The following is a 13,836-nucleotide window of genomic DNA, read 5'->3' on the forward strand; positions in this document are numbered from 1 at the left end:
TAACGATTTTAAATTTTAAGGTTTGCAAATTTAACAAAATAAAAACAAAGTTTAGTCCACAAAAAATAAAAGTAAAAGAAATGAAACTATCTGAATATAATAGTTTTTAAAATAAAAATTCCCTATAGAACAAATTCCTGTCTATTCCTGGACACCATTATTTTCCAGCTGCTCAAACAACAGGGAAATATTCCCACCCTGTCTGAACCTTTGGTGTGATTTAACTGCTTTTCAGTTCTCGTTCTGAGTGTTGTGAAGTGTTCTTTTTCCCCTATTTCTCCTACTCAGAAGTGTTATCACAGCAACCTTCCCACCATCAAAATCATCATTACGCCATTTTGCTTTTGGTTAATCACCCGCAGTAAACCACCCGTGTAACTAATTGAATATTTATAAACAAGGCCCATGACGTGCAAAGCAAACCATTACAAGTGACAGAGTGGGAAGGGACTCAATCAAAGTAGAGTTGGGGGGGGGAGGGGGCAGCGGCGGAAATAAAGCAATGTATCCCCTGTGGTGCCCACCTCTATCTGAAGGCATCGAGGGCATTGATACACACCACATGCTCCTTCTCCAAGGACACCCTGCTGTGTAGCATTTATCCTCAATCATAGAATAGAATCCTGACAGTGTGGAAGGAGAGCATTGGCCCATCAAACCCCACTGACCATCTGAAGAACATCACGCCAGAGCACTCCATCCCTGTAATACTGCATTTCCCATGGCTGGTCCACCTAGTCTGCACAATCCTGGACACTGTGGACAATTTAGCACGACTGGTCCACCTAACCTGCACATCTTTGGACTGTGGGAGGAAAGCGGACCACCTGGCGGGGACCCATATTATCATGGGGAGAATGTGGGAACTCCACATTGACCAAGGCTGGTCTCTAACCTAGTACGTGGTGCTGTGAAGCAGCAGTGCTACGATCATAATTTAAATCAAAACATATGATCATTGCTTATTATCACATTGCTGTTTGTGGATACTTATTGCCCAGAGCGACATTGACCATCTGAATGGCCTCTCCCCTGAGTGGGCTCACTGGGGTCTCAGCAAGTGGTGCATTTGAGTGAATCTCTCCCCACACTGGGAACAAGTGAATGGCCTTTCCGCATAGTGAGCTCGCTGGTGTTTCAGCAGGTCACTAAGTGTATCCTTTCCCACACACTGGGCAGGTGAAAGACCTCTCCCCGATGACAATGCACTGATGTCTCTGCAGGTGGGAGATTTGAATGAATCCTTTATCGCACATTGAGCAGGTGTAGGGTCTAAACCCACTGTGCTATCTCTGGTGCCTCAGCAGATTGTAAGATCGAGTAAACCCTTTCCCATACATGAGGCAGGTGAGTGGCCTCTTCGCAGTGTGACTGTGTTGGTGAGTGTCCCACTGGGATGGGGAGGTAAATTCCTTCCCATAATCCCCATATTTGCACACCCTCGCCCTGGTCCCGTCATAATGGTGTCTTCCCAGATCACATGACCGGTTAAATATTCGACCACATGCGAAACATGGGAATGATTTCTCTGGGTTGGGAATGCTGCTTTCCCTTTCCATATTACCGATAAGGATCAGGACCTGCGGAATTGGATGACTCTGCAGTTGATGTGATGTGAAAGCTGAGTTTCCCAGCTGGGAACTCTCTCTCTCCCTATCATTACTACAACTCCCAACACCAGCTCTCCCTTCAGTTCTCCTGAATTGCTAAATTGGGACTAATGCAATGACCTCCGTAATGTGCCTTTCTCTTACCTGTTTCCGAAAGTAAATTAGGAACATTTTGAATAACTGCGCACTTTACCAGAAGAACCCACACCTATTCTATCATTTGAAAGTTTTAACCCATGGGAAATTTGTTCCCTGCTCCAATGACAGTTATAATGTTCTCACCACTTCTACGGAGCCAGTGCAGGTCAATTCTAACAGTTATCAATAAATTGTATCTGAACAGGGTGTCCTCACAACAGGAAGTGCTCTGACACTCAATGCCTGTAAGTTGTGTTTTTTTTCATGTATCTGGCAATACAACTGAAGATATTTTATACAGTAACCTTACACTCTCAATTGCCATTTCCAGTCCATGAAACAGCCAGTAACATGCACCAGTGACTGGAATTCTGATGACAGCATCGCTCTGGCTGGAGAGATTGAAGAGCGTGAAACTGTCTTCTCTGAAGTATCTAAAATGAAACACTTGAAATGAACAAAATTCTTCAAGAGCTCGATAGGACAGATACAGGAAGGATGTGCTCCCTGGCTGGTGTATCTGGAATGAAACCAGCACTAACTGCAGTATGTTACCCAGCATCCCCTTTAGTTGTATCAATGTTTAAGATGTATTTGCTGCTCTAATTCCACTCTCTTGATCACTCCCGTTTGTAACTGCTGTAGTGTTGTGGGCACTGCAAATTGATAACATTTGATTCAATCCATCCCAAAACCCCTCTGTGTCTGTGTCTCACTTTTGTTCACCGACACCCTCATTCAATCTGACCTCCTTACAAACCCTGAAATGATATTTCCTCAGAGGGCTTAGAATGAAATGTTCACAGAATTATTACTGCGCAAAATGAGGTGGTTTGCCTCATCAGCTCTCCAAAGGATCACCTCACCGAATGCTATTCTTCTACCTTTACCCCATAAACCTTCCCATTCGTCCTCTTCCAGTAACTGTTCAATTCTATTCTCTTCATTGTACCTGACTCCACCACACTCTTTGGCAGTGCATTCCTGACCATAAACATTTTTCTGCATGAAAACGTTTTGTCTCATGTCACATGTGCTTCTTTTGTCAATCCCTCTACATCGGTGCCTGCTCATTATTGATTCTTTCATGCATGCGAACAGTTTGGCCTGATCTATTCTCACGAGACCCCTGTTGGAGGTATCTTTACCCAGTATCCCCTGGGATGGTGAATATCATCTCACCCAGTAACAGGAGACCATTCAGGTGCTCTCACTGTGGGACTGGGTTCAGGACACCATCCAGCCTCACTGTACTCCAGTGAATACACACTGGGGAGAGGCCATTCACCTGCTCTGAGTGTGGGAAGCAGTTCACTCAGACATCCAGCTTGATGAAACACTGGCGAGTTCACAAGTAACCACAGCCATTGGATTTATTTTGTTTGTTCATGGGATCACGGCATCACTTGCTGGGCCAGCATTTGTCATCCATTCTGACTGCGCAGGAGATGGTTCAGAGTCAACCCCATTATTCAGGGTCTGGATTCACATGTCGGCTGGACCAGGCCAGAATTACCACAGTTTCCCAGGCCCAATGACATGAAGAGTTGCTTTCTGGTCTATTATCCTATTTCGGAAATAATAATGAATAATTTTTGCAGTTGAATTAAAAGTGAAAGACCAAAATGGGTTTTATTCTGATTGAGTATGTCCTCCTGTTTCCTCAGTTGTTATTGACAATCTCATTCCCCCCACACCAGAACCTGTTCCAGAGAGTGTTACAGAAAAGGCAGAATGGTCAGCTGCAGCTGGTCACCTGACCGGTCACTTGACACAAAGGTTCACTCTCCACAGATGCTGACAGTTCTGTTGAACTTTCCCCAGCAATGTTTGTTTTTGTTTCTGATTTCCCTGCATTTGCAGATGGTTAGTTTTTCAATATTCATCTTGTCTGTTGCAGAGGATTTTATCGAGGAATTTAGAGGGTTTTGAAAACTGCAAGTTAGGCCACAAATCAGCCATGATCTATTGAATTGCAGTGCATGGTTGAGGGGCTGAAAGGTCTCCTCCTCTTCCAATGAAAGTTGTCCATCTGCAGCTTGTGGTAACATTTCCCCTCACTGCTCACTTCACCTCCATGTCTAACACACTGTTACTGACTGAACAAACCTCCTGTGTTTGAACTAAACCTGCTCATGTTCAGTGGCTCCCTTACCTGCCATCCGTGTTTAACTCTCATCATGGAATGCTGTCTCATATTACTGCGGGAATGCTCACAAAGGACTCAGCCCGGAGTCTGTATCCCCTGGGATCCACAAAACCCATTTATTTCCTCCTTCCTCTCTCATTCTGGCTATTGAACTCTCGATTTCAATCCATTTTCCTGCCATGCTCTTCAACATTCCCATGTGGATGGACTACAGGCAGCTGGGATTTAATGAAGGGAAGTGGGGATTAGGCAGAACTACGAGGAGAGGCGACAGCAAAGACAGTTCACATTGTAACAGCAGAGTTTCTCTGTGACCCAGTGAATGGTGAGGCACCTGAGTTTGTGGGGGGAGACAGATTTAATGAGGGATTTGGTAAGATACTCAGACATTGACCTGTCCATCTGATTGTTAACACAGAAGAAAGACAAAAGAAAGATACACATTTAGATAGCACCTTTGACCTGGGGCAATGAAACATGCTCCAGACCCAATGATTCCAACCTCAAATCTCTGAGCCCATAAAAACAAAGCTTCCTACTTATGACAGGTTGTCCCTCAGCCTCCTCTTTTCTTGAGTTGTTCAGCCTTTCCTGGTAATTATAATCTCTATGTTCCTGTAAGATTTGGGATGAATCCTTTATTATTTTTCTGTTCCTTGTGAGTGATGCCAGCAGCAGAAACAGTTCCTGACCTGTGAGGGGTTTCGGTTGGAGTATTTGTATTTACTAATTCATTCTCACCCTCACATACACAGTGTGAATTTGCTGTAAAACAGAAGAAAAGCATTGAGTGAGCACCCACAGAAACATAGAGGCAGCATGTGTACATGAGCTGAAAGAACCTGGCATGAGGAAAACGTGACGACAATCACAACTAGTTAGAGTCACAGGTGCAGAAAGAGGCTATTCGATCCTTCGAAGCTGCAATGACCTGCTTTCCCACCCTGCCTCCATAACCCCACATTTGCCATGGCTAACCCAACCGGCTGAACCTGCACACTACAGGCCATGTTAGCACGGCCTGCACATCTGTGGGAGGGTCACAGATTACATCCAAATGCTCGGAATTGTGGATGAAGGCTCACGAATATTTGACTCTGACACAAATGCTCTGTTTTTTAAAATAAAATCTGGAGGAATCTGCAACCAGAAAGATTTCCAATTATTCTGGGGAAAGAGAATTCAAAACTCGTGCTACTGACCCAGGGGACACAGTGAAAGTTAAAGAGGCCTGGGAACCATCAGAAATGTAACAGGTTGTGAGGAAGGTGGTGGTCAGACAGGGACAAAAAGACAGTCTGTCACAAGGGGGAAGGGGGGAGAGATTAAACAGCAGAAATGGTGGTTCCTCAAGGCCACAGGGAATGGAGTTAGGGCTGGGAAAGAAACCAGGAAACAAGACATGCAGCTGTCAAAGAAATACTTTGGAAAAACAGATTATAACAATATAGACAGCAGAGTTCACAGTCTGAAATTGTTGCTTTCGTTGGTGAGTACAGAACGTTTTAAAGTCTGGGTAGTTCTATTATAAGCAACACATATAGGATGGGCCAAGTGGCCGTGATCTGTGCTGTAACTTTCTGATATTTCTTATCTGACATTTGGAGTTCAAGTCTGATGATGATGTTAATAAATTTTCTAATTGGACTGGAGTTTAATATTCTGGAGAAATGTCAAATAAATCACATTGATCCTATTCTGCAGGCCTTAGTCCATAGCCCTGCATGTTCCAGCATTTCAGTTACATCCATGTCCTGCTGGTGGGACAGGATATACAGGGATGGTGATGGTGGTGCCTGGGACATTGTAAGATATGATTCTGCGTGTATGACTGTGTAAGGCTGTTGGTTGACTAGTCTGTTTTCTAGCTCACCCAATACGATGCTGGCAGGGTGAGAAACTACATTTGGAGCTCCTCTGCTCACCAGTTCCTTTCCTTTCTGCTTTTTATTATTTCTTTCTCAGTCACCCCCTTGCAGTCTCTGACACAAACGTCTCAACATTGAATCATGATATCAGGATAACCCTGTATCCTATGCCTCATTACTTTGTGAATGAGCCTTCCATGGGGAACATTATCAAACACCTTGCTAAAATCCAGATACACCACATCCACTGCTCTGTCCTCACAAACGTGTTTGTCACATCCTCAAATAATTCCATAAGGTTTGTGAGGCATAACCTGCCGCTCACAAAGCCATGCTGACCATCTCTAATCAATCTATGCTTTTCCAAATAATCATAAATCCTGTCTCTCAGAATCCTCTCCGATAATTTGTCCACAACTGATGTGAGACTGACTCATCGATGATTCCCAGGATTATCTCAATTGCCTTTCTTGCATAAGGGAATAATGTTTGCCACCATCCAATCATCTGGTAGGACTCCGGTGGACAATGAGGATGCAAAGACCGTCACCAAAACACAGTAATCCCTTCCCTCATTTTCCATTACAATTCTAATATATCCTTTCTGGCCCAGGAGTCTTATCTATCACCATGATTTTTCAATATGTTCAGCACATTCTCCATCTTAACATCAACTGGTTCGGGCATTCCAGCCTGTTTCACGCTGTCCTCACAAAGGACAAGTTCACACTCACTCATGAATACTGAAGCAAAGTAATCATTAAGGACCTCCCCTACCCCCTCTGACTCCTGGCACAAGTTTGCTTCACTATTAGGGGTATAAATATGGAATTATGTCTCAGCACTGAATTAATGTAAAGATGTTGCAGTGTACAATCACTCGATTACTTTGAATATTGAACTGTATTTTAACTGAGAAAACACAGTTGAATTGATTTCATTATATTTCACTTCATGCTAACATTTATTGTATTTCGAATCACAATAAGAGTTTCCTTTTTACATATATAAAACTTACTTAAAATTCATCGCACGTTTACGTACAGAAAATAGCATTATCATCTGCTTGTTCCTTCCTTTTTCAATGACTGTTCATTTTGAAATTGTGGAAGCTGTACTTTGTTGAAAGGAAGGGAAATTGTCTTCAGCTGAATATTCACATTGATTTAAAAATGCATCAGTCATTCAAAGTACAATGATCACGCAGTTTTGTCAATTTGTCTTTCAAAGAATTGTCATGAGATTCCTGTTTATTTACGACCATCATTCTTTTACTCTATTGTTATTGTAAAATAGTTTAATTTCCAGTCCATTACACACAGAAACTACCGAATTAATTCCCATTTAAATTACAACAATAAAACAGCTGATTAGTTTTCATTTGATTAACCACATTAAACATAATATTGCAGTTCCGCCGTGCTGAGTGGGAACATTATGAAAGCAGCTTGTGAGGCTGTGGAAGTGTCTCTATTACTAGACCTGATGGATGGTTTCAGGTCACACCTTCAACAGAAATATATCAAGAGCTGCTCTGAATGTTGATTAGAGAGTAGCTAAGCGCAGACTGAATTGCTTTTCAATCCAACATTAGATCTGCTTTTATATGTAATATCAATAATCACAAATCTGATGCTTATTTGTGTCAGGTTACCAAGAAATATATGTACGGGAATCCCCCATTTTTGGAAAGTTCGCTTTAGCCACTTTGCTTTTACAAAAGACTTACAGTTGTCCCTAGTTTCTCTAACTGAGAGAAATCTGAAGAGGATTTTCACTTTAACGAAAAAGGTGGGGGGGGGGGGTATGTTTCCCATATAAATTAATGCTTCTTCGATTTATGCATTAACAGCTTGTGAAAGGTTTCATAATAACGCTATACTTTCTGATAGTGGTGATACCTGTATCTAATTCTGTTGCTTATAAGTTCCTGGAGAATATTTGAAAATGTTGCAGAATTAAAGATTACGATGTTTAAGTAATGTGATTGATTTTTTTTTGTTACAAAGGGCAAGTCCAAACAATTGAAACACATTAAACATTATTCTCTCATGCTATAAATTTGAAATAACGTTGATATCTTCTTCAGTAAACTAACAAATGCTCCCACCTATTACTTGTCAGTCAGCTGGTTACCTACTTTGTAACTAAATGTTGTGATTCACCTAAGTATTACTCTGTCCTTTAATCAAAGTGAATTTGTAATTGTTGTTCAATTTATGAATTGTCAGGAAATTGTTTTTATTTTTCCATTCACCAGTCTCCCTGCTTTAGGAAAGATGTTGGGAAATTGCAAGAGTTCAGAAAAGTTTTACTAGGGTGTTGCCAGTATTGGAACATTACAAGGAATTCAGAAAGGAAAGGGAGAGTCGGGATGGAGTAGGTTTTTACAACAATGGTGAGGTCAAATATTAGTTTGTAGCAGAACGGGAGAGAAGGACATAACCAGAAAAGACAGACAGATAGAAAAAGGCACATTTTCTGTGATTTGGTGAGGGGGAGTTATGAGGAGGAGCAGCCCTACTCCAAAAGCACTATTCCTACATCCGTGAAATCACCCAACCCCACCCTAGTCTCAGCTCATTTACTGAAACACTCGCCCATCCCTGTGTTATCTCCAGACTTCATTACCCAAACACACTCCTGGCCAGCCTCCCACATTCAACTTACATGCAATCTCAAGAGTATCTAAAACTCGACTGTCTAAGTTCTCACTTGTACCAAAACTTGTTGATCCATCAAAAGGCTCCTATTAACAAGCAACAATTTAAAATTCTCACCCTTGATGTAATTCCTGGCTGTGAACATCCCTGTCTCCCTGCACCACACAACCTGTGAGATCCCGACAACTCATTTTCTTTCAGACTCCCAACGATTTTTTTTTCATTGCTTCACCTATCTGGCTGTTTCTACTGTTGCCAAGGCAACATGGTCTGGAATTCCCACCCTAACCCTCTCAGACCTGCTTTCCTCCTTTATTCCTGAAAACCTGCTTATTTGGCAATTCTTTTGATAACCTGACCTAATATCCCCATCTGTGGCCTTATGTCAGAAGCTCTCAATAGTATTTCTGTGGAATTATAAACATGATAAAAAAAAACAAACTGTTGTTGATTTGCACATACATTGTCAACTCTTCACTGTCGCTGAGTGAATAATCTATAACAGCACTTACCCAACCACATTGTGGGAGCAATTTCACCACACGAACTGTAGCTGTACAGGGAAGTCAAACATCACCTTCTCCACAGGCAATGGGGCTTTGGCATTGATCATTGGGATCTGTGGAAGGAGAAACACAGCTGATATTTCAGGCAGTGCTAAATGCATTACAGGGAGGGAAAGTGTTGCAGCATTTGGGATTTTCAAATTTGTGTTTTACAATGTGCACTAAGTTCTGTAAAACCTCTCATCCCATACCTTGAAAATTCCCTTCTCTTCCTGGTCAATATGTCTTTCCTTTCCCCTGCCCTGCACCTTCACACATTTCCAATGCCTTGGCCACAACACACACTGTGCTGTCAGTGAGGTTTATCAGGTGGTAAAGTATTGTCCCGCCCCTCATTCACTCCGATTGGTTGAAGGACCAACTGGCACATCCTGGTCCTCCAGCCTCGTCCCCCCACTCATTGGTCCTGCGCTGACATCAATAATCCGAGGCCCATTGTGGGCTGGAGCATGCTCAGTGCTTCCTGCTTTTGCTGCTGTTCATCAGGTATGAGAGAGAGAGAGAGAGGGCTCATCCCTGTTACTCCTGATGTCAGACAATAACAACAACTACCTGCATTGTATGGAGCCTTTCACATTGACAAATCTCCTAAAATGCTTCACGAATGATGGAAACGTTGATTAAAGAGAACGATTTTTAGATACATCTTTAAGGCGGACAGAGGGGGTGAGGGAGGATATTCCAAAGGTCTGTGTCCTCAGCAGCTCCAATCGTGCAGTGATATAGGTGGGCAACAGCTTACAATGGAGACAGTTAGTGGCTAACCACAGGTTAACAACCTCATGTCGTAGCCACCTCATGTCACAGCCTGTCATTACACACTACCTATGATTAGCCACTAACAGTCTCCATTAACAGCTAGTCACCCTCCCCCAGTCAGATCGTTATCCACTCCTTTATCCAACCGTTCTTCTCACTCTATCCCCACCTTTACTCCTTTTATCTTGCCCCCACCCCCACACTATCTTCTGCACATAAACGGACTTTTTTTTCTCAGTAACATCTGTTCTGTGGAAGGGACACCGGATCTGAAACGTTAACTCTGATTTCTCGTCACAGATGCTGCCAGACCTGCTGAGCTTCTCCAGAACCTCCTGGTTGTTGTTTCTGATTTACAGCATCCGCAGTTCTTTTGGTTTTAATTTACCGGGAGTTTGTAATTCAGGTCCAACAGCCTCTGTCCCAGTCTCTGCTGTCTCTCCCACCCCCACCCAGTGACACTGCACCTGCACAGCTCATGGACAGGTGTCGTCTTGCTGGCCACACCCCTCATTCACTCCCATTGGCTGCAGGACCACACAGACTCTCCTCCTATTGGTCTGGAGCTGCCGTTAATCAAGCCGGCGCCGATTGAGAGGTGAGCTCCTCCCTCTCTCTGCCTGGGATGAGCTTCATCATTCACAGTGAATGGGGCAGTATCACAGAGCACTGGGGCTGGGGGCTATTCAGCCCATTGGAGCTGTCCTCTCTCCCTCTGTAGATGGTGCAAATCTGTCCCAACTACCCCCAAATCTTTCCTTAAAAAGTAAAATTCCAAGTCTGTTTCAAAATACCTGCTGAATCTGTGTCGTTCAGACTGTTCCAGATGCTCAGAACTTACTGAGTAAAATAGTGTTCACATTTTCACCTTGTATTATTTGCCAATTACTTGAAAGTAGTTACTAAAAATTGTGACAGGGTTAACAATTCCTCTCTCTCTTTGCAAATTCAAGACCTTGGAACAAAATCGGCACCAGGTCAAAATCACTGCTTCACCTTCTCAGCTCCAAGGATAATTATCTGTGCTTCAGCTAGCTCTGCACAAAAGAGAGGAATGCATCTTAATTTATTAAGATCAAAGAAACAGACCTCCGGTCCAATTCGTCTGTGCCAACAAGGAATCCTAAACTAATGAATTCCCATTTACCATCTATTGGCCTGTATCCATCAAAACCCTTCCTATTCATGTACCCAATTGGAAGCCTTTTAAATGTTGTGATTTTATCAGCCTCCACTACTTCATCTGGTAGCCCCTCCCATACACACACCACACTCAGCTTGAAAATGTTGCCAGTTCGATCCCTTTTAAATCTTTGCCCTCTCAACTTAAACCCATGTGCTCTAGTTTTGGACCCACCTAACCTGAGGAAAAGGATGCCAGCTGCTCACCTTATCCACGCCCCTCGTGATTTTATAAATCTCAATGAAGTCACCTCTCAGTCTTTGACTCTCCAGAGAAAATAGCCCCAGCCTATTCAGCCCCTCCCTGTAGCCCAAATCCTCCAATCCTGGTAACGTTTTTGTAAATCTTGTCCAAACCTTTTCAAATTTCACAACATCCTTCCCAGAACAGGGAAATTCAAACTGAAAACAGAATTCCAGAAGTGGCTTAATCAACGTCCTGTCCAGCCACAATATGACGTCCCAGCTTCTGTATTCAATGCATTGACCATTAACGGAGAGCGTTAATGGAGTCCCATTTGCCAGCGGTTCACCCTTATCCCTCTAAAACCTCCCTCTTCAAGTACCCAGTCAGACGCCTTTTAAATGCTGCAATTGTACTAGCCTCCACCCCTTCCTCTGGCAGCTCATTCCATACTTGCAATGCCCTCAACATGAACACGATGCCCCTTAAATCCCCTTTAAATCTTTTCCCTCTCACCTTAAGCCTGTACCCTCTCGTTCTGGAGCCACCGAACTTGGGAAAAAGTCCCTGACTGCTCACCTTATCCATGCCCTTCAGGACTTTTATAAGATCACCTCTCAGCCTCCAAATCTCCAGGGAAAATAGTCCCAGCCTATTCAGCCTTTCCCAATAGCTCAAATCGTCCAACCCCAGGAAAGTCCTTGCAAATGTTTTCTGAACCCTTTCAAGTTTCTCAACATTATTCCAAGAACAGGGAGATTGGAACTGAAAACAGAATTCCAGAAGGGCCTTCATCAGTGCCCTGTCCAGCCACAATATGACATCACAACAGCTGCATTCAATGCATTGACCAATAACGGGGAGCGGACCAAATGCTGCATTCACTCCCCTGCCTACCTGTGACTCTACTTTCAGGGAACTATGAACCTGCACTCCAAGGTCCCATTGTTCAGCAATGTTCCCCAGGACTTTACCATTAAGTGCATAAGTCCTGCCCTGATTTGCCTTTCCAAAATATAACAGCTCACATTTATCTAATTTGAACTCAGTCTGCAATTCCTTGCTCCAATGGCCCATCTGATCAAGATCCTGTTGTATTCTGAACTAACCTTCTTCACTGTCCACTACACCTCCAATTTTGGTGTCTTCTGTAAACCTACTGACCATATCTCATATATTCACATCCAAGTCATTTATTTAAGGGCCCAATATCCATCCCTGCAGCACACTGCTGCTCACAGGCCTCCAGTCCGCAAAGCAACCCTCAATCATCATCCTCTGTCTCCTACATTCAAGGTAGTTTTGTAATGGCTTGCTCTCCCTGCATTCCATGTGATCTAACCCTGCTAACCAGTCTGCTTTGTGGAACCTTGTTGAATGTCCATATAAACAACATTCACCGCCTGGCTTAATCAATTTTCTTTGTCACTTCAAAACACTCACTCAAGTTAGTGAAACACAATTGTGCATGTACAAAGCCACAGTGACTCTCCCTGATCATTCCTTACCTTTCCAAATAGATGGATATCCTGTCCATTCGAACAACTTGCCTGCCTGACTTCAGGCTCACTGTTCTCTTGTTCCATGGCCCCTCCTTACCACCTTTTTAAAATAATGGCACCTCACCTGTCACTATCAACGATACAAATATCACAGGAGAGGCCCAACAATCACTTCCCTAGATTTCCGGAAAGTTCCAGGATACACCTGATCAGGTTCCAGGGCTTTATCCACCTTGATGCGATTTAAGACATCCAGTCCCACCTCCTCTGTAACATGGACACTATTCAAGTTATCATTGTTTATTTCTCCAAACTCTCGAGCTTCCATATACTTCTCCAGTAAAAATGACGTGAAATATTTGCATATATTTCACACCCTCTGTGATTCCATAGACAGCCTTGTTGACCTTTAAGCGGTCCTATTCTCTGGTCCAGTTAATCTTTTGTCTGTGATATATTTGTTTAATCTCTTTGGATTCTATTCCAGGACATCCCAGAAAGGCCTACTTCAAGGACCGTAACTTTCCTCCGACTTGATCAACAATGCCCTCCAACACATACCCTCCACTTCCCGCACCTCCACCTTTACCCCATCCCTCCAGCCACAATAAAGATTACAGCCCTGCGGTCTTCATCTTCCACCCCACTAATCTCCAGATACAGCGCATTAACCTCTTATTTCTGCTACCTAAAGTCAGACCCCACCATAGACATATTTCCCTCCCCACCGCTATCTGCGTTCCACAGAGACCATTCCCTCTGCACCTCCCTTGTTAGGTCCACACCCTCCCACCAACACATGCTCCACACCTTTGACCTTCCCTTACCGCCACGGGAAATGTAAAGCGTTCAGCCACACGTCACTGAGCTCTGTCCAGGACCTCAAAACGATCTTTTCACATCAGGCAGAGATTTGCCTGCACATCCCAAAACCTCATATACTGCATCTGGACACTATGGGAAATTTAACATGGTTCATCCAACTAACCTACACATCTTTGGACTGCAGGAGTAAATTTGAATATCCGAAGGAAACCCTCACAAACACTGGGGAGAATGTGCCAACTCCAACACAGACAGTTGCCTGAGGCTGGTATCAAACCCAGGTCTCTGTTGCTGAGGAAGCAGCGCTAACCACTGAGCCACAATACTGTGGGATCTTTGGTGCTGATGTGCTGCCCCACTGATACCTCAGTCACTCACCCTGCCTCATTT

Source organism: Hemiscyllium ocellatum, unplaced genomic scaffold (assembly GCF_020745735.1).
Source record: "Hemiscyllium ocellatum isolate sHemOce1 unplaced genomic scaffold, sHemOce1.pat.X.cur. scaffold_716_pat_ctg1, whole genome shotgun sequence".
NCBI lineage: Eukaryota > Metazoa > Chordata > Chondrichthyes > Orectolobiformes > Hemiscylliidae > Hemiscyllium > Hemiscyllium ocellatum.